At 47.2% G+C, this 21,894-nt stretch overlaps 1 protein-coding gene and 1 pseudogene across 1 annotated transcript in view; one reads left to right on the top strand and one right to left on the bottom strand.

The window, feature by feature from the left end:
• Positions 1-21,894, top strand: part of Nubpl (nucleotide binding protein like) — a 323,396-nt gene that overhangs the window by 249,209 nt on the left and 52,293 nt on the right. The window lies entirely within an intron of this gene.
• LOC119818673 lies at positions 18,238-19,230 on the bottom strand (annotated as a pseudogene).

The following is a 21,894-nucleotide window of genomic DNA, read 5'->3' as shown; positions in this document are numbered from 1 at the left end:
ACCGCATCACGCCCTGCTGATAGTGTAATCTTTGTAAAGTACGTGTTTGTTTAGATCAGTCTCTATCCCTGGAAAAGGGTAAGCTGATCCTCAGGTTCTGGGGGTCAGCCCTCAGGCCCTGGCAAGCTTCAACCCAGACACGATGGCCATATCTCGCTTTTCTGTACCTGTCCCCCTCTGTGGGGTTCCTGTTTGTCCCAGGGTCATGCAACAGTTTTGTCTTATGCCTATTATCTCAGGGCTTTTAGATTTCAGATTTTAACTGCTTCACTATTTCTCAGATTAAGACAAGAGAGCATGAATGAATGTCTAAGCCGTTGTTATACTGTGCGTTGTTGTCTAGGGCCTGGACTTCCCTTTTCAGAACATCATACCCAGGTCAGGTTAGGCACAAGAACAAGAATGAATTGTGTGGTGATATTTTGTTTGTGCTCTAGCAAATAAAGCTCGCCTGAGGATCAGAGTGTGGAGAGAGCCACTAGTTAGCCATAGAGGTCAGGCAGTGGTGGCGCACACCTTTAATCCCAGCACTCGGGGGCTGGAGAGATGGCTCAGTGGTTAAGAGCACCGCTTGCTCTTCCAAAGGTCCTGAGTTCAATTCCCAGCAACCACATGGTGGCTCACAACCACCTGTAATAGAGTCTGGTGCCCTCTTCTGGCCTGCAGGTATGCACACAGACAGAATATTGTATACATAATAAATAAATAAATATTTAATCCCAGCACTCGGGATCTCTGTAAATTCAAGGCTACCCTGGGCTACACTAGAGTCAGGCCGCGGTGGCTCACACATTTAATCCCAGTACTTGGGAGTCACATGCCTTTAATCCCAACACTAGGGAGGTGGAGACAGGAAAGGATACAGCTGGGCAGAGAGAGGAACGTAGAGCGGGAGGAGACAAGCGTTCACGGTATTCAGTCTGAGGACTTGTAGAGATGGGATGCCCCACTCAGTCTGAGGATTTCATAGAGCTAAGTAAGAACTAGTAGATGTTGGCTGTGCTTCTCTGATTTTTAACCTTTCAGCCCCTAACATCTGACTCTGGATTTTTATTATTAAGACCAATTAATTAGAAACCAGGCCACAGGGACAGTGGGAAAGAGGGGGAAAGAGGAGGGACAGTTACTACAAGGTTTGCCTGACCGGGACCCAGGAAAGTCTGGCTCAGGAAAGGACAAACCCTCCCGCTCCCCAGCTTTCTTCTCTCCAGTCCCCTTGCTTTTGCTTGTTCAGCGTTCTCTTTCCTTTGCTTACTCATTTTGTATACACCCTGAAATGGCAGGCGGGTCACTCTGTGTGAACTTTGGAAGCAGAACCCACCACTCAGTACAACTTTCCATTATCTAAGAAAGAGTCCTAGTCCCCGAAGCAGGCCAGCCTGTGGATTGGTCATCTAGCCCGAGCGCCTTCACCCCCAGTTTTGTCAAGGGAGTGGGGTGGGGTGCCCTGCCCTCTTATCAAGGGCTGGGGTGGGTATCTGATTCAAAGACTCTATTTCTAAATAAGATCCCATTTGCTGGTAGTGGAGTCAGAATTTTTCCATGCTTTCTAGAGACACAATTTGACTCAGCTGTAGCTGAGGGCAGATCCTCTCCTGGGCATTCTGAAGCACCCCTCTTGGAGCACCCCAAGAATCTCCTGGAGCACCCTGGGATCTCCTGGAGCACCCCAGGAGCCTCTTGAAACACCCTGGGAACCCCCTGGGGCCCCCTGGAGCACCCTGGGGACCTCCTGGAGCACCCCGGGAGTCTCCTGGAGCACCCTGGGAACCTCCTTGCCGGCCCTGCAGGAGTGACCAGGAAGTAGAAGAAAGGTATCAAATTCAGATGAACGCTGTGACTGCAAGCAGAGAGAAACTAGCAAACACCAGGCAAACAATCCTCATGGCTTCCCAGGCCCAAAATATGACTTTGTTGTTTTGTAAGAGTTCTAAGGAAAGAATATAACAAAGCTGTCTTGAATGAAAAAAAGAAAAGAAAAGGCAGGGCATGACTGCCTCTAGGTATGGTGGAGGAGAAGGTTTATTGTAGATATGAGGGAGCGCAGAGCCAGAGGCAGGGACAGCTGGGAGAGTCCAGACTCTGAGCCAGGCCAGGTGAGGAGGTGTGGGGGGGTAAGCTGGGAGACCTGGAGGGTCGAGGGTAAACAAATGGGCTGTACTAAATACGGAAGGGCAGCCCAACACCATCCCCCTGGGCTGGAGAAATTTAGGGTAGGGAGTGGGGCCTGCCAACCATACCTGAAGGATGCTGGGAGAACCTGGCAGCCAGGTCTGCTTTGATATGCTAACAGGCACCTCAGCTGTTAGTCCCAGGCTTAGGACCTAACAGTCCCCAGCCCTGGTAGGAGCTATTAACCCAGCACATTGATAATAATTCCAATGTAATGATAATTATTGTCTTGGAATCGGCAGAATGTTTAGACAGTTTTATTCTCGTAACTGCAATGTGCCTTATTAGTAACAAACAAGGGTTTGCGTTGTTGTGCGTTGCACATGTGTAAATGAAAGTGGTGATGGGATCTCCCATGCGGCTGCTGCATGGGTTGATGCATTAGCAGCAGGGAGGCAGACACACCAGACCCTCACAGGACTGACCTGCATGGCCCAGGACAGAAGGACAGACTGAGCCGGAGAGGAGACGCCTCCCCATCTACCTCCCTCTGTAGCGTCACTAGAGGCTCACACAGTGCCATTTTCTTTAAACTGTGTTTTCATTTATATTATTTCCTGTCAAAGCTATTCTGTCTTTTACTAAAGTTAGAATAATATAAAGAAAACACATTTTAGGATAAAATATCGCACTGCTCCTTAGTTATGTTGCTAATATGTGAAAGACACACAGTGCAATGCAATCCTTACCAGAAGACGGGAAAGCATACGCCTACATGTGCACACATGCGTATACTCTCTCTTTCTCTCTCTCTCTCTCTCTCTCTCTCTCTCTCTCTCTCTCTCTCTCTCTCTCTCACACACACACACACACACACACACACACACACACACCCCTTTTATTATCACAAGACATAGGACCCTGTGTCAGGCCCATTTGTGTTTCTTCTCTAACCCCACCAGTTGTTGGAAACACCCTCCTCACACCCTCCCAGATTTCCAGGATGTCTTAGGTTCTCCAGAGGCTTCTGGTGAGAGGAGGAACCAGGCTGAGTGTGGTTCAGTAGAAGGCATTTTCAGGAACAGTGGGGGCTGGTGAAGACGTGTGGAGGGGAGCCCCACCCCGGTCTGCTCTAGAAGACAGAGGCAGCCTTACCTGAGAGTCATTTGCTCTGAAGGCTGGAGGAGCTGAAGCAGCCAATAATAGTCACGGATGGCTAGAAGCTTCCTCTCTATCCTTCCCCACCCTTCCCTGTGTGGGAAGTTCCTGGGTACCCCAGTAGCCCATGAGCAGACCACCCCAGCAGAACAGGACTACCTGCTGCGAATGATGGCCTCGTCTGCTGTGCCCTGAGAAAGGTGCCTGCTGCAGTGGTCCTGTGTTGAGTTCTGGAGTTTTGGTTCCTGACCCTCTCCTTCAACAGTGGTTAAAGATCTGCCCATGACGGGCAAGGGGGCCTCCACCCCTTCGTAGACTGGCTGCTCACACACCCACGCTGTTTCTCCTGGCAGAGCTTTTCTTTCTAAACAGTATCTGCTTTTTGTTTTTGTTTTTGTTTTAACTTGCCTTAATGAATTTAGAGAAGGGGGAAATGATAAAAGGCAAGCCGGGGCGGGGGGGACCCCATGGAGTCGTAAGCATAGATATGTTTAATTTTATCTTCTAGATTTTTACATAAAAGTAGGGATTTGTTGGGAAGCTTTTTATGGTGATTACATGCATGTCCCAGGCCTAAGACCTACAGTCTGCCCTCTTTGGAAGGTTGCTGGTTCATTGTTCAATGCCCCCACCTCCCACAGCCCCATCCCCCCACCTCACCCCCCATGCCATGACACGTAGACTACACCATATTTTTATTTTCCTTTTTTACTCTTCCTTCTGCCTATAGTCGACCTAGATTTCTTTATTTCCTTCTTTTCTTTCAAAATCACGGGCTAATAGGAGGGGGTGGTATAGCTGCTTCGCGTAGTGAGTTGAACACTCAGGCTCAACTCTATGGGGGACCAAGGTTATATGAGGTGAGGAAACACTTCCATTTCTCTATGGCAGGAATGAAAAGTTGTATACACTAATGTAAGCTAGAAGAGAGCTGACCTCTGTCTCAGGATGTCAGAGGGCTGCCTCAGATGGGCAGCCATCCGTCAGATGAGGAAGGTTCGGAGTGGTCCTTGGCAAGGAGGCCGGTGTGAGCTGCAGTACCTGTGACAGGAAACAGAGTTGCTCACTCTCCCTGCCTCTTGGCAGAAAGGCAGAGTATCTCCTAATGGAGACGGATGAAGCTGGAACTCTGGAGATAATGAACTAAAGCAGGATTCCTCTCTGAACTGCTAGCTGCGGCTGGAGGTAATGAACGCAGTTGTCTCTGCCGCGCCTCGAATCTCCACTGTGCACGGGGCCTTGGTGAAATGAGGCCTTCACTGTAAAACAACAGATTGTAAGGAGAGGCGTCTGTGTTTAAATTGCTGTTGCGCTGAGCTAAGAAGAGCCCAGCCTTGCCTCCCAACTCAGCAGAGAGTCCTGAAAGCTGACTGATCTGACCCTGCCCAAGGGTGTGAAAGGCGTCTCACATTGCGCGGAAACCTGCGACCGTTTCCCAAGGTTATTTCTCTGGTTGGAGGAACAACCCCCAAGTCAGATGCAAGCATAGGTCATTATTAGATTTCCAGGTGTAAGCACTTTACAAATCTAGATATTATTTCCAGGGTTGGAAGCTGGGCGTCAGCAGAGCGGGCTATTAACGAAGGGATTGTGGGAGTGTGCCTGGAAATGACAAGGAAAGGTAGCAAGTCTAAGGATCCTGGGACACTAGTGTAGCCCAGGACCTGCTGTGCGCAGACAGCCAGGACGTAGCCTGGCTTCCTTTAAAGCTGGATGTTGCACTCATCTTCTGGAGGTCGACGATACCTGTTCCATTTGCCATTTGCATCTTTATTCTCTGACTTTTTTGGCTCCTGCCCCTCGTGCCTCCCAGTGGTGTGTACAGTCTTGAGATTTACAAAACTGTGTTAGCTGAGTATAATTTTATAGTTTCAGGGTGATAGAAATACCCTGCATCTATAAATGACTTCCAAAGTTCACAGAGAATTTTAGTATGTAGGATCTCACTTCGCGCGGCGTCTTCGAGAGGAAGCGTTGGCACCTCTATTTTCCAGATGAGGAAACTAAGACTCCAAGGGATTAAAGGGTGTGCTCAGCCTTCTGCTGCTTCCTGGCATGTGTTCAGAAGCCAGTTCTCCTGGCTGCGAGTCTTATTTTCTCTGCTCTGGACTTGTTAATTAGATAACTTCCTTCACAGAGTAAATACTCATTCCACCGGTGTGACTCTCTGCATACATATGTGAAGAAGTAGTCAATTTTATTTACCAAATTACTTTTAGGAAGGGTGTACTCGTAGTCAGTCAACACTGAATAACTTTTGGCTAACACCAAACTAAGGATTAGTGCCCACATATTGTAGGAAAACAAAAGAACAAGCAACTTGATGAAGGTTGGTGTCAGTCTCTTGGTAGATGTAGAGAACACGCCCACAGATTTCACCTGTTGCTTTGGTAGACTGGTCATGGCATCACCCACAAGAACGTCTGCAGCAGAAGTATAATATATGAGCTCCCATAAGGCCTAGAGGCAGATCCAAGTCAGACAGTTTAGAAGACCGGTTTTAAGAAGAGAAAAAGAATACAAAATGGGGGTATCTGGAAGCTTCATTAGCTTCGTGGTGAATCCGCTTCAAGTGCTTTGGTAGTTGTGTATAGTCTGTCAGCACAGAGCTGATGATCATCCATGGCAAGATGCCCTGAGGAGGTGGGCGACTCTCCAGTGACGATATTATTTTAAATGCACTCAAATCTCTAAGACCAGAAAAATTTGTCGTAGACAACAAAAATAATTTAAACCCATTGAACAAGCTTCGAACAAGCAAACAAGGAATCAGCATCTGTTACCCTGGGTTTCAGAGGTCAATTCTGGAAAGCACAGGCTGGTGATCTCCGTGGTAGTCCCAGCAAATGTATATAGAATGGGCCATCAAACAGACAGCTTGCCGACATATAAAGAGGGAGTAGACACTGATTGGGTCCTAACATGGGTTCACTGAAAAAGGGATCATTACAAATTAGACTAGCCTCCACTTTTATTGAAATATTAAATATCAGGGGAATACTTTAGGTTTTAGAAGGGATCCAGTTTGGCAGATTCCCTCATGATATTTTCAGAGGCCAGTTGGGGAAATGTGTTTGAATTATGGAATAATTAAATAGATTTGTCCGCTTGACTGATAGAGTGAGATACACATGTGCTGACGGGGAAGGTTGGAAGGCTTGCTCATCTCCTTGAAGCTCTTGTTGGGGACAGTGGAGATTGGCAGGCAAGTGAGCAAGTGCCCATGCCTTCAAGATCTTGATGAGAAAGGGATTTGTAAGCAGCTGGCTGTGGTTTTTATAGGGAGACCTACACCAGGGCTAGGAATGCAGGATGAGGGCTGGAGAGTGGCTCAAGGGTCAAGAGCCTGCACGGCTTTTGCAGAGGATCCAAGAGAAGCTTCCAGTATCTAGCTCAGAAGACCCACAACCATCTCTAACTCCGGCTCCAGGGCATCCAACACCCTCTTCTGGCTCCATGGGCACCTTCATGTGTGTGGTGCACTTATGTGCATACAGGCAACACACTTATACACATAAAGTAAAATCAGTCATCTTTTTGTTTTGTTTTGTTTTGTTTTTAATAATGTGGGATGGCAGAAGGAAACTCACTGAGGTGGAAGGCAGGAGGCCTTCATGGCAACAAGTTATGGCCAACTGTGTATACAGTCTTATCAAGCAGGGAAGAGGACTTCCAATAGCAGTAAGACTACTTGTGCGAAATATCCCTGGAGATGATGGACCACATATCCCGCAGATCCTGAGGTTCTGTCTTTGGTCGTGGTTGAGCTCAATGGCTGGCTGGTCTCTGTACCACATCTGCTTGGAGCTCTAAGCACAACTCAGCAGCCAGACGGCTGCGGTGGAGCTGAATGACTAAGGTGGGCGACAGAGGAGGCCATACTTAAACCATCCAGGGCTGAAAACAGGAGAGCAAGACCCTTTGGATGTGGGCAGACTGCGGGGATCTTTGTAAAAGAGAATGACGTGTTTGGAAATTACTCATGAATTGGCAAGGTGGCACATGCACCTTGACTGGAGACTGAGGCAGGGGCATTGTAAATTCAAGGTTGGTCTGGACAACATAGAGATTATGTCTCAAAAAGAAAATAAAAAGGCAAGATAAAGGTGAGAGAAATTAAGGAAGCCTTGTGATTTGGCAAATGAAAGCAAGTGAGGTCCTCTGTTCAGAGGGGTTTTATTTCATGTCTGAGCTGTGCTAAGAAACCACAAACTCTCCTCATTATGAGGCTTTTACAAGACATCGAGAAGACTGATTTCTGCTTTCCTAAAGAGCGATGGGAATAATTTATTAATGTTTATAAGGAAGAGTCCTACAATGAGCCTCGGGGTTTGAAACCGACCTGGATGATGTCCGTCTTAAGTCTGAAAAGCCTAACAATGCCTATGCTGTTTACTGTGCAGAACGTAGAGGAAGATGAAATACTCGGCCATTGAGCCCTGTAAGTACCTGGAAGCCATTCGCACGGGACCAGGAAGGATTTATTACAAAAGAACATCTTATTCCTCTGCACCAGAGCCTGAAGCTCACCATGCACAACAGTGACAACAGAGTTCTGCTGGTCTGTCACTCGCCAATGTCCTGGCCTAAATCCTGCCTGAGAATCTCTTCTCTACCCCCAAAGTCGCTCGCTGTAAGGAGATCATCACACATCCTCCGAATTCTCTGTAAATGCCTCTCCTTGGAGGCTCCTTTTTTTTTTCGGACTGACACTCTCCTTTGAGGACAAAAACTGGGCATGTGGTGAGAGCGAGGCCCTTCTCATTAGGCCAGCTCCTAATTACACACAGCCTTCCCCAGTGTTCCCAGCGTCAAAGCTCAGCAAGCACAATTAACTCATGTCGTAGGGCTGTGGATAATGCTGGCCATTTAGTGCGGCTGAATACCGCAGCCAGGGCCTTCCTGTTTCCAAACCCGTCAATAGTTCTGAGGCCTTGAGTGTGTTCCATAGCCTTTTGCTGTCTCCGTGGAAAACAGAGGAAAGATCTTGTTTTGAATGCTTAGCACGAGGCGCTGACGTCTGGCCACTTGCTCTGCACAGGCATGGAAGGCCGTGGTGTTTTGATGGATTATGGTGGAACTCAGTTTGCTAGGGAGCTGCACGCCTCTATGTTCACTGGTCTCTATGTGACCAGAAAAGTCTTTGGTCACAAAACATGATATATCCTCCTGCATGAACAGACAATGCACTTCAGTTCCTTCAGAAACTGGAAGCATTTGTTGAATTTAACCATCCATTTTTGCACTCTGGCATTTCATGTTTTATTTGCAAAACCAGTTGTGTTCTTTAAATTTTAATGAAACAATATTAAATAAATAACCCAGAAGCAGCATAATAAAGCACCAGCACATCCAGGCTATGACTCCAAGTTCAGGGAAATGAGTGGCCCATAAATCCTGCCTTCTCTCTATTTGGGGAATGTGCTGTCCAGATTATTGTACGTGTGAAGACCCAGCTGGGATGGGCCCGAGCCCTTTGGCTCCCTGAAATAGGAAGGGAGTGCAGATTTGTATAGAGACAGCCTCTTCGTTTTGTTCATAATAGCTTGGCAGTCAGATTGTTCCCACATTCTGGTTGAAAAGGAAGTGCTATGAATAGCACTGGTGCTCAAGGAGCCGGTGGCCAGGAGGAGCGTTCTGTACGGGAGCATCCAGGCCCTTCCTCTCTCCCCCCTCTTCCACCCCGCCCTCCACTTGTGAGCACCGCCACCCCAAACAGCTCAGGCGGTTCAGCAGGAAATCTACAGAGATCTTACCGAAAATGCACCCCCAGGCTTTTACTGTGGTCCCATTAACAAGTGAACAGGTCTTCTTGGTGTACATATGGCTAATCCATCTCTCTCTGTCTCCGTTCTATACTCATGCTTTCTGGGTCCAGCTGACTCAGTTTCCCTAATGACTTCTACTTAAGCAAGATATGACCTGAAGTCATGGTATATCTCTTTTGGATCAAGGTGGAGAATATATAGACAGATGGATAAATAGGTCTGTCTGGGTAATAGGTGGACACAGGCCATTACATTATCATTTAATAATGACTTACAGCATAAAAGCCTTAAGTAGATGGAAAAATATTAAGGTGTTTTCCTACCAAAGGATCAAACTGTGTTAAAACTTCTTCTAGCTATTTTAAGATATGCTTTTCTTATTTTAAAAAGTCCTAACTCAGAGAAGCCCATCCATTATGTCCCTAACTGTGTTAGGTGCCTTCATTATGGTCTCTTGTAGCATGCTATCTGTTCCCTAGCATGGTACCCTCGGGCCATCCCGGCCTGGAACTGCTCATTAAACTATCTCATTTCCACCAATCTGAGAGCTTTCTCTGACTGTCTCTTTCAGATCCTGATCTGACACAGACCACAGGGCGTAAGTGACAGTCAGCGGGCATTTGTGGTATGAGTTAGCAGCAATTCAAGACCACCCTGGACTTTAGAAAAACCAAGTATGAACTGTGACCCTCCCCTATCCATATATGATGCTCTGTCCTGATTCTAGGGAGTCCAGGCAAAGGGAAACCCTGATTTCCAAACCCTTGTCTGCTAATTAGGCAGAGGATACAATCGGAAACTTGCAAGAGCCACATTCAGCTAGAGGAAGGATCCTGGAGACCTATGAAGACTGAGGAGGCCATAGGTGGGCCTGAAGAAGAAGCAACTGAGCAGGCGGAGTGAGAGGGGCTTTGCAGGGAGAAAGGATGAGAACTGAGTCCAGAGACAAGTCCAGCCTGAGGCAGAGGAGCAGAGAGGAGCTGTGGTTGAGAGTCCAGAGCTCCCATGAGCACCAGAAGTTGGGCTGGGTTGTTTGAAAGATTCTGGAAGCCCGAGAGGCCTGAGCTTCAGATACCATGAGAATAAGAGAGTTTAATGCTTTTCTGGAGCAGTTTAGGAAGAGTTTCTAGAAGATTAGAAAGGAGACGGCTGTCCTGAGAATGTCATGTTGTGACCATTGTAAGCAGCCCAGAATGAGATGAGTGGTCTTTCTGCTGTTCTGAGTTCCTCCGGACTTCCTGCTCACACCACAAGCCACTGCTTCTCCAGCTCAGGGGCCACCTGATCCCTTCGGTACCAGTATTATGTCCAGGTAGGCAGTGGTCACAGTTTGGATGGAAGTATCCTTCAAGCTCCTGTGTCCAAAGCCTGTTCCCAAGTTGGTGGATTGATCCATTGATGAGTCCAAAGCTGAGTGGGCTGTTAGGAAAGCAGGCCGAGTTGAAGGTTGCTGGGAGCTGAGAACCCCTTGAGGTTATTTCTTGTACCTGGGCCCCACCTATTTTGTTCCCTTCTTCCTGGCCACCATAAAATGAGCAGCTTTCTTGCATATATGTCCTTTTGGCATGGCGTTCTCTCTGCTTGTTATAAAACACACTCTTTTCTTTTTCCTGGTGCCCTGAGCCAGTGCACTCGGGGCCTCCTTCTAAGAAGTCCTGCTCAGAGAACACTCCTGAAAGCAGTGGAGCATGGACTGAAAGTTCTCAAACCACGAGGCTCCCCCCAAAATCTTTCCTTCCTTAACTTGTTTGTCTCAGGCATATTTTGTCAGCAACGAAACACTAACTCATGTAATGGGTGAAGGGTTATTGAACTCTTGTTGCCATGCAGAACTTAGAGTCCCTTCTGGTCTGAGCACAGAACCAGGTACTTTGAAAGAAAGGTAGGACCTCGCTGAAGGGTGTACAGAAAAGTTTATTATTATTTTTGTATTATTTTTTATTGAGCTATGCATTTTCCCACTTTTTTTTTTTTTTAATGTGACAGCTTTTGGAAGCCATCCGGCCTTGCAGTCCTGCCTTCACATTTTTTCCCTATGGTTTTACTTTTTTATTTACTATTGGTGTGTATGTGTGTGTTTATGTCTGTGCATGTATGCACATGCATGTGCAGGCGCCTTCAGAGGCCAGAGGAGGGTACTGGATTCTTTGGAGCTAGAGTTACTGGAATCTGTGAGCCACTCACTGTGGATGCTAAGATCTGAACTCGGGTTCTCTTAACTGAGAAGAAAGTCCTTTTCGCCACTGAGCCATCTCTCTAGCTCCTGGTGGCTTTTCCTCATGGTCTGAGAAATCTTCATATTAATATAAAAGTCATCACTTTGAGAAACCGAGAGGGTGACTGTCCTGGCAACCCTTGCACCACCCCTGCACCACCCCTGCCAGCTCGGCTCCTGACCTGGCAACCTGGAGCCTCATTGTTATGATTTATCATGCTGGTGCCATTCCCAGACAGGCTGTCTGCTTCCATAGTTCAGGTTTTCATCGTCGTTTTGGAGCTGTTTGCTCAGCCTTTGCTATTGCTGTTGCAATAGTGTTTTGGATCTGACCTCCTGGCAAGCTATAGGGCTTGGCAAAGGAAGATGCCAGAGGCTGAGTCCAGCTTGGGGGGAGGGTCCAGACCTCATGAAGAAGGAAAGGAGATTGGGAGTGGGCTGAGACAAGCTTGGGCTTTCTGAGCTAGGAAAGGAATTCATCAAGCAACCAGCTTAGCTGGCATTTGGAAGCATTCCCCAATGGCAGCAATGCTGTCACCACCATGGCTTAACTTCCTCTTAACCTCACCTTAATTCCCACTGCCCAATAGACTTATGTGCTATTATGACGTAGCAGCAAAATGGCTGTAGCTCTCTTTAAGACATACTCATCTGAAGTAAACCTCAGGGCAACTTGAGTGTGTGACTCTTACTCCTGATTCCATTTACAAGTCAGGGTCTTGGCATGGAGTGGATCCTTGGGGGGAATCAGTGTGCCTATCCCCACTTTTTGAGTGTTCCCTTCATTCCCCTGTCCCTAGCCGGAGGCAGCAGTATGCACACTATGCCCATGTCCCATACACTGGTCTTCTGATGCTCAGTCAAACGTGTGTATTGGAAGGATGTTATCAACACTAAAAGCACTAAAAGAGGGGACATTTATCAAGTCCCCTCTTTGTAAGGCAAGAAAATACTTCTGGCACTTAAACAAAATGCCATAAAAATTAGACACATGGAAGCTCCTGCCCACTTCTCTTCAGGGCTGTTCTGGTTACAATGATGTCACTGTTAGACGTTCAGACAGTCAAGGATGTAGCAGCCTTTCTACCGGCAGCCTGGGCAAGTCAGCACTGCTCAGTGGGATTAGCATCTTGAACAAAGGGAGCCCCTGTTCTGATCTCAGCTGGCTCACTGTACATCAGAGGAGCAGGCATGTAGCTGGCTTTCAATTCTTCTACCCCAGAAGAAACCAAAACCCCGTGTCCTACAGAGCCTGGCTGAAGACGGGTATAAACATTTCAGGTTCACACAAAAGGCCAAAGAAAGGGCCATCCTTAAGGCTGACTCAGGTCTGAGAACTACACTGCTGGGTGTTTAAAGCCATGTGAACATCACAGGGTATACTTCCACACTAGGATAGTCTCAATGTCCCCATTTTGTGTGCTGTCTGCTGGTTCCTGAAATGCCATACAGCATGTGACTGTAATTTTCTGTTGTTTCCTCCTTGGAAGTCAGGAGAAGAAAGAGCTCTCCCTAAATCTGCTTCCCCAGCCCTGGGACAGGGACCCTTCCCTCTTGGGTCTGTCCTCCCCAGTATCACAGGGCAGATGCAGCTGGTGCTATCAAACCGAATCCACCTGGGTTTCTGCATGGGCAGCGCATCCTCAGGAACAGGCAGCTTGTCTCCGAGGCAGGTTTCCTGGGAAGATGCAATTATTCACCCAGCTGGTAAGAAATGAATACTATTTATGTCCTCTTCAGCTAACTGCCTCCTCCTCCGCACTCAGGTTTGGGGATAACTGGCTTTGTTGGGTCTCCTGACTTTTAGACTCTGGCTGTCTAAGGTCCCTTGGCTGCCTGGGTCTCAGATTCAACCCCAGCACCGGTCCTTGAGTTTGAATGAAGTCACTCTGCATGCAGACAAGAGTCTGAATCTCAACTAGTGCGGGAGGTGCCTCTTGAGGGTCCCCCACCCCATCCCCACCCCCCCACCTCCCGCCCAGGATGGCCTCACAGGTTTTCATGGCCCTGTCTTTCCTCGTGGCTGATAAGTTACCATGTGTGTATTCTCATCAACTACCCAGGATTAGCCACGTGAAATCATGCTGGTAAAGAGTCTAAAGTTGAGCCTGGATTTGGTGGCAAACAGAAACAGCCTGCCGTGAATGCCAGGGCTGATGTGCATCCCAGGTGTTTGTTGTCTCTGTCCTGGCGTCAGGAACCTGCTTCTAACCGCCTTAGAGTGAGTGTTTTGTGACTTTAAAAATCTTTATTCAGCTCACAGATTTTCCTCTTGGATGCATTGCCCGGCACCGTTTCTCCCCCTGATAAGAATAGCATACTTAAAAGTACACATTTATACTTTATTATAACTGCCCTTCTTAATACAGTCATTCTGGGAGGAAGGATACTCTTTCTCTCTAATGCCGCTGAGTTCTATGGGAAAATATTAGAAATAGGCATTTGGAAATTTTTGCCCAATAAATGTAAGTCTTTCCCGGTAATTACTATATGCCAAGCACATGAAACGAGATGACACAGACTCTCCTCGCAGAAAGCTCATATTCCGGGCTGGAAAAGTCACATGCTGACAAGTCCTCTAGATGTAGCATGCAGCTCCCTCCAAGGGAAGCTGCTATGGTGTTCTTGGAAATGGAAATGTTTTCTTCCCTCCTTTTCATTCTCTAAAGAGGCTCAGCTGCTAGGGAAGATCGACATCCTCCCAATTGTGTTCCATTCGTGATTCTCAGGCCAGAGTAGCGAGGATACCCTGTGCCTTCACAGCGCTTCCAATTCACAGCGCCAGAACTGGCCGCAGTTTCCACTCGAGATGGCAGCAGTTCATGCGGGCCATGCTGCAGCCTCCTCCTACTCCTCGTGGGCAATGCTCAGCCGTCTACCTGGCTCATGAGCAGCCTCTTCCCTGCGCCTGAGACCTCAGGCTCCAGCCGCACCCCTCCGTACTGGGAGCTTCATCTGTAATCAGCACTGCTGCCCTCTCAGGCCAGTCCTGACCTCTGTGTGATCTGGCATGCCACTGCTAAGAGTCACAGGGTCCGAAGGAGTCACCCATGCAGCTGTGACCTGTGAGGAAGCTGGGAAGGGCCAGGATCCGTCCGGCGATGTCCAGGTAGTTCACATCTGTTTTCTCAGTGATTCTGGGCTGAGTTACAGCGCTCATCAGCATGTTTGGCAATACGGAGACACAGCCTTGGCCTGGAGAAGGCTGCAGCCATCTGTTCTTTTAAACGATAGGAATGATGAGAGTGGATTTGCTAGACCCTGGAAAACACAGGGATGCTTGCTGAAGACTGTGGTCCTGCTGGAATTTGATTTTGTGTTCCTCTACAGAGAGACCTGAAAACCATCGGGTGGTGGTTGGGAACGGAACACAGGTCATTGCTTTCTGAGGCCTTGGGGAAAAGAGTGGGGAACTGGGATTAATGGCTACAGAATGTTTTAGAGTAGGGAGATACAAACATTCTAAATAATTGTCCATCTCTTCAAATACCAAAATCCACTGAATCAGACACTAGCTGAGCTGGACGTAAACTCCAAGGCTTTGTGCAAAATAGGCAAAGGCTCTAATCACTTTTCTACCCCTTCCCCTAAATTATGAAGGTTAGAAAGGAGGGTCTTTTATTGTATAGGAAGTGTATCTCAATAAAGATATTATTTTAAAAAGGAGCCCGTTACTTATAGCAAAAAAAATAAGACTGAAAAGTCAGTTCACATTAAGACGGCATCTTCCATGTGCTGGCTTTTCCTGTGTGGTTGGAGACACCCGAGAGCGAGCGCCAGAGACCCAGAAATAAGAGCAGAGTCTGCTCTCCTAATAACCAAAGGACCAGAGACCCAGAAATAAGAGCAGAGTCTGCTCTCCTCATAGCCAAAGGGCCAGAGACCCAGAAATAAGAGCAGAGTCTGCTCTCCTCATAGCCAAAGGACCAGAGACCCAGAAATAAGAGCAGAGTCTGCTCTCCTCATAGCCAAAGGACCAGAGACCCAGAAATAAGAGCAGTCTGCTCTCCTAATAGCCAAAGGACACACCGCCCTTGTAGTTGTCGCTTTTCAGACATACCTGGATCCCAGAGCCGGCCGCACACACCCACAGTGGCCAGCTCGGCCATGCTTGCAGGGAGACACGGACCGTGCTGACAACCCACGGGTCCTTTCATCCCTTGGGTGTCTTACTGACGAGCTTCTCAGGGGCTCGTTCTTTCCCTCTGCCATGTTGATGGGAGCCTCAGGCTTCTCTGGAGCTGCTGGGCAGTGAAGGCTCTGAAGAGCTCCCACGAGTGAGCAGCACCCCTGCAGTGTGACCTGACCTGATGGTAGCTTCAGGTGCCTTGGTAGGCTATCATACCAAATTTTGAGAGGCTAAGCCAGATGGAGTGTCAGGCACACCCTGGACACAGAGGCCCTGCCTCTATCTTCCCTCTGGAAGACTGGGCTCTGTCTTTGAGGGGAAGCATGGTTATTTATGTGAAATTGCCCTCAGCGGTGATACCTGACTCCATCTATGAGGATCTCAGTATCAATCTTTTCACACTCTACAGGTCCCTTTAGCTTCTAGAAATGCTCAACATCTGCTCTTCAACCTTCCCTCTAAACCAGCCCAAGGTCAGACCCTGAAAGACCCCAACAAATGCCATGCGATTGTCCGACACCCACCTCTCTCCTGCAGAACAAAGTCAATTGCAAGCAGATGAGAGTTTCCATGTGGACACCAGACAGGAGAACAGAGGGACGGTGTTGGGAAGATGTCACCTAGGAGTGGGGGGATGCAGGAGTTCACATCGTGGGGGCTCACTGGCTGTGAAGTACCCTGATATATGCGCACCCCAGGGAAGGGAGGCTGTAGAGACCAGCACAGTTTAGTGCTGTCTTTGGCAACTCCACAAGGCCTGGACTGGTGGGAGGACAGAAAGACTCAGGGCTTCTAGAAAGTAGACACTTCCCACTTAGTCTGAGGAGTTAGCTGGGGGACTCATGAGGCCTACGAAGACCTGGGCTGGCTGGGAAGTTCATTTGACAGAGAGAATAGGAACAAAACAGTTCATTTTATTTTTGACGAAGTGAAACCTCAAGTTAAGGAAAATCTGTTGTAACCCAAGTCTGTTTCACTGATAAACATACAAAAGCATTGGCTATAACCCTCCACCTTCAGGAGCTGTGCCTTGAAAATCACGTAAGTGGCAGTTTGAAGATCATGAACGAGCTTGATTGAGCTGTCTAGCAGAAGCAAACAAGCGAGCAGAAAGGGAAGAGTTTAAAATAACAAGGGGAATCTTTAAATAGAGCTATAGGGCTGGGTAGCAAACTTAGTCCAAGGGTTAAAAACAAGCTTTGCCTCCAAAGTTTCTATGGCAACTAGAGAGCATCTACAGCAAGTGTGCAGCTAATGAAATACTTCTGGGCCAATGCGGAGCAACAGCAATGCGGAGTGACTTTGTACAGGCTCTGAGACAAGTCATGTTTTAGCTGCTGCTTCCTTGATTTCCAGCAAAAATTAGACACTGAATGCAGTGAGACTTCATTTACAACAGGTCCTGAATTATCTCCAGAGCAGAATCTTGACATCTGGTGTCGATCCAAATCACTTGGAATGAAGAGAGAGACCCTCCCTCTTCTCTCTTCCCCTGCCTTCAGCAACAGTTCATCTGACACACGTGTGCAGTGTTAATTTGGACAGTTAGGATGATGCTTGTGACTAATTCTAACTGTACACAAAGACTAAACACCATCTGCAGAGGTCAGTCGGAAGCTATTTTGTATATGGCTAGGAAGCAGTGGAAGTGGTGGGACCGAGGGGCCTGGAAATGATATCCTAACCCAGCCAATGGTGAGCAATACAACCTGAGGCAGATTGATGAACCTTTCTGTCTCTGTATCTCATGAAATGAGCCAAAGAATATAATTGATCCAAAAGTTGGCTGGTGGATTAAAGGAGGGTAAAATATGTATTGTGCCCATAAAAACCTACCTACAGACATTCACATTTGCAACATATATCCTAGTGTTCTTTTTCTAGTGCAGCTTTGGCTGATATATTCCCAACTCCTCTTTGTAAGACCAGAAAATTGCAAAACCAAAACACAGCACAAATTGCAAACTGATTCTTCATGAATGTAAATATAAAAATTCATAAACAAAAAAGAATTTTTTTTACAAATCGAAAGATATATAAACTCTGGTTAAAGTAGAATCATTTGAAGTTGACAGTACTCTCAACACGAATGCATCTTGAGCCCCACACAATGCTAACCACGTGTGTATTAGTTCATTCCACACTCCTAACCTGGTGTCATTCTTTTATAGTGTAGGCTTACTGCAAAACATAGTTAGCATCAAATCACAAGGCTATTAAATGGTAGAGTCTTGACTCAACATAAACAGTCTTGCTATATATTAAAACAGATGGTTTTACCTTTTATAAAATTTATTTATGATATTTCTTTTCTTGCTTTATTGCACTGGTTATAGCCTCCATGTTCAGTGATGACTATAAACAATGAGATAGATATACACCGTTGCTTAAGGCTCATCCTCACCTGGGGGGCAGCCTGCACTTCGGTGCTAAGTATAATGTTTGTTGTAGTTTTTATAGAGATTCTTTACCATCCTCAGGAGAGTTCACTTCTAGTTTTTTTTTTCATTTATGGTAAATTTTTACCACATACAAATATAGAATTTGTCAGATGATTCTCTGTTCCATTGAGACAGTGGTATGGCTTTTCTCTTTTATTGAGCTACAGTAATGAATTTCAATGACTGACTTCCAAGTACTTCACTTTTTTTTTTTTGAGAGGTGCAATGAACTTTATTGATGGTATTCAAGAGAGTAGGGCTTCCTAAGCCCCTCCTGCTATTCTGGGGGTCTGGGATGGAAACTGTGAGGGAGATGCTCAGTGTCAAGGGTTGAGTTAGGACAGGGACTGCTCAGCAGCCAAGGGCCTCTCTCCTGCTGTGTCCTTGCTGGGATGGGTGGTCAGGGCAGGCTTCTTACTCCTTGGAGGCCATGTAGGCCATGAGGTCCACCACTCTGTTGCTGTAGCCAAATTCATTGTCGTACCAGGAAATGAGCTTCACAAAGTTGTCATTGAGAGCAATGCCAGCCCCAGCATCGAAGGTGGAAGAGTGGGAGTCACTGTTAAAGTCAAAGGAGACAACCTGGTCCTCAGTGTAGCCCAGGATGCCCTTTAGTGGGCCCTCAGATGCCTGATTCACCACCTTCTTGATGTCGTCATACTTGGTGGCTTTCTCCAGGCGGCATGTCAGATCCACGACGGACACATTGGGGGTAGGAACACGGAAGGCCATGCCCGTGAGCTTCCCGTTCAGCTCTGGGATGACTTTGCCCACAGCCTTGGCAGCGCCAGTGGATGCAGGGATGATGTTCTGGGCAGCACCATGACCGTCTTGCCACAGCTTCCCAGAGGGGCCATCCACAGTCTTCTGGGTGGCCGTGATGGCATGGACTGTAGTCATGAGCCCTTCCATGATGCCAAAGTTGTCATGGATGACCTTGGCCAAGGGGGCCAAGCAGTTGGTGGTGCAGGAAGCATTGCTGACAATCTTGAAGGAATTGTCATACTTGTCATGGTTCACACCCATCACAAACATGGGGGCATCCGCAGAAGGGGCGGAGATGATGACCCTTTTGGCCCCACCCTTCAAGTGGGCCCCAGCCTTCTCCATGGTGGTGAAGACACCAGTCGACTCCACAACATACTCGGCGCCGGCATCACCCCATTGGATGTTGGCGGGATCTCACTCCTGGAAGATGGTGATGGCCTTCCAGTTGATGACAAGCTTCCCGTTCTCAGCCTTGACTGTGCCTTTGAACTTGCCATGGGTGGAGTCATACTGGAACATGTAGACCATGTAGTTGAGGTCAATGAAAGGGTCATTGATGACAACAACGTCCACTTTACCAGAAGTGAAGGCAGCCCTGGTAACCAAGCGTCCAAATCTGTTAACTCCGACCTTAACCATCGTGTCTCTGGAACGAGGCTGGCACTGCACGAAAAGAAGCGGCTGTCTCTAGAACAGGGAGGAGCAGAGAGCCCAAGTACTTCACTTTTATTCCAGTCCTGAATGTATTATTGTTCTCAAATTTTTGTTATAAATTTTTATGTTTATGGGAAATGCTGGCCTTTGACTTTCAGAATGTACCGGCTGATGTTACATGGGTAAAGAGCCCTGGTGTGTGTGCCACCAGGCAGGGCAGGCTGGGTACCATGAGCAGAAGCTGGAGTGCCACTCTGCAGACTTTCTCTTTCCCAGAGAAACCACGGTGTTACTTTTCAACTGGCTGTTTCAGATAACAGATCTTCTTAAAACCAACTACTCGTAGTTCTTTCCAGTATCTACAAAATAACCTTCAAGTAACACCTCAGTGACTGAATGGAGCTGATGATAAAACTGACCACTCAAGCTGGCCCTGTAACTTACGCCCTTACCCATTTCCTCAGCTCACAGTTAAATAGCCAGAGTCGAGAACAGGGCCATACTCTGTATAATGTGGCACAATGCTTCTGTGCAGAACCAAAGCACAAACTTGCATCCGGGGGGGGGGGGGGGGGGCTGCAAAGGCCTTTAGTGGTCTTCACTGTTCCCTTTGATAGTCTACAACTTAAACACTGTGACATAAAGTTAACTAAGGTTAGGAACTTCTGTTAGGTGATATAAGGCTCAGAGACCGAAGGAAACCAGGTTTTGTATATAAAAATGTTCATAACGAAACAAGAAAGAACTACTCGTGATAATTACAGCCCTTACTGTAGTCTGTCACGTAGCAATGGGTAGTGCTGATAACTGCCTTCCACCACCGTTTCCATATTCCCTTTGCCTTCAGCCAGCACATTAGCTGAATGTGGGGCTTGCCTAGTGAGGGGACCCCCACTTTCATTCCTGAAGGGTTGGGGCTGTCATTGCTTAGCAGTGTTGCCTGGGCAGGGTTGCTGTCGTTTTCCAACCACTGTCTGCGTTCAGAGAACGGGGGTTGTTATTCGCCCAGGCTCCTAAAACAAAGCATCATAAAGTGGGCGCCTCAGACAAGAGAAGCTTTTTGCCTGTCTAGAGGCTGGCCAGTTTGGCTCCAGTCGGGGTGCTCTTCCTAGCTTTAAGTGGTGCCTTCTGCTTGCATGCACACATGTGCACATGCGCACATACAGAACGTGAGATCGTCTCCCATGGGAGGTCACTGATTCCCCAAGAGTTCAACCCTAACAAATTCATTTCCTTTCAAAAGTACCACTTCAAAATGCTTCCATATTAGGGAATATGGCTTAGAACATATGAATCTTGGAGCACACAGACGTTTACTTTTATAGCAGGTATTACTCAGAACCAGTCTAAGGACTTCCTAACATGCTGTTCCTGAATACCTTCGTACGGTACCAACCGTACTAATTTTCTGCTTGGAAATTAAGGCCAACACTCCCAGCCAGTGCAGTAAGTCCTTTTCTTTGCTTGTTGACTGAAAGGAATGAGGAATCCAAACTGGCCAGATGCCAGTATAATTTCTATCCCACTGGATCCAAAAACTCCGGACCAGCAGAGCCCATGGTCACAAGGATGAGAAATGACTGTTTTCCTAGTGGCTCTCTAGAGGCAGATGATCCTCATTTTCTCTTACTGATCCTGTGCGTCTTAACTGTGTTAGGAGGAGCATTATATATATTCCTTGCCAACTCAGTGCATTTGGTGGCAGAGGCACGAGGTATTGTTGGCTAGCCTATGCCGTGGAAGAATTCCCCTAGGACTGCTTTACCATTCCTTTATCCTGTAGGATGATAGGGCATGACATGGCCGTGATACTGTGGCTCTACATCAGTTGCTATGACGTGAGTTCCTCGATCAGAACACTGTGTGGAACGCCACAATGGCGAATGAGGCATTTGGTGAGCTTACAGATGATAGGTTTATTAGAGATGTTGTATACAACCTACCTATCCATAACCATAGTAGGACCTGATTCCAGTAAGATCCAAGCATTGTTCTTTCCATGGTGGAAGTAGTCCACATAACAAAGCAATTGACTGCCTTAGTAAGGGTTCCTATTGCTGTGAAGAGACGCTATAACCTATTATAAGGAAAACATTTAAGTGGGGCTGGCTTACAGTTTCAGAGGTTTAGTCTATTATCATCATGGTGGGGCATGGTGGTATACAGGCAGACATGGTGCTGGAGAAGGAGCTGAGAGTTCTACATCAGGATCTGTAGGCAACAGGAAGTAAACTGTCCCCCACTGAGCATTGCTGGAGTGTACAAAACCTTAAAGCCCACCTCCATGGTGACAAACTTCCTCCTACAGGGCTATACTTACCCTAACGAGACCACACCTCCTAATAGTGCCACTCCCTGTAGGCCAAGCATGCAAAAAAAAAAAAAAAAAAAAAAAAAAAAAAAAAAAAAAACATGAGTCTATTGGGGCAATAACTATTTAAACCATCACACTGACTAATCGCCTCAGGGAACAGTACATATTAAAGACTCAGTTTCAGTCTCTGCAGATGTTCAATACTGGCCGTGTCCAGATTTCTTGGGCCAAAATTATCTCAGGGTCTGTACCTCGAGGCCTGTAGGATAGAGAAAAGCCTGGCTTGAGTTTGAAGGACAGTCTCAAAGCTACCCGGTGAGGCTGAGACAGCAAAA

The sequence above is a fragment of the Arvicola amphibius genome, chromosome 7, assembly GCF_903992535.2.
Source record: "Arvicola amphibius chromosome 7, mArvAmp1.2, whole genome shotgun sequence".
Classification (NCBI taxonomy): Eukaryota; Metazoa; Chordata; class Mammalia; order Rodentia; family Cricetidae; genus Arvicola; species Arvicola amphibius.
The sequence above is the reverse complement of the archived record's forward strand: the minus strand, read 5'-3'. Positions and strand labels throughout refer to the sequence as shown.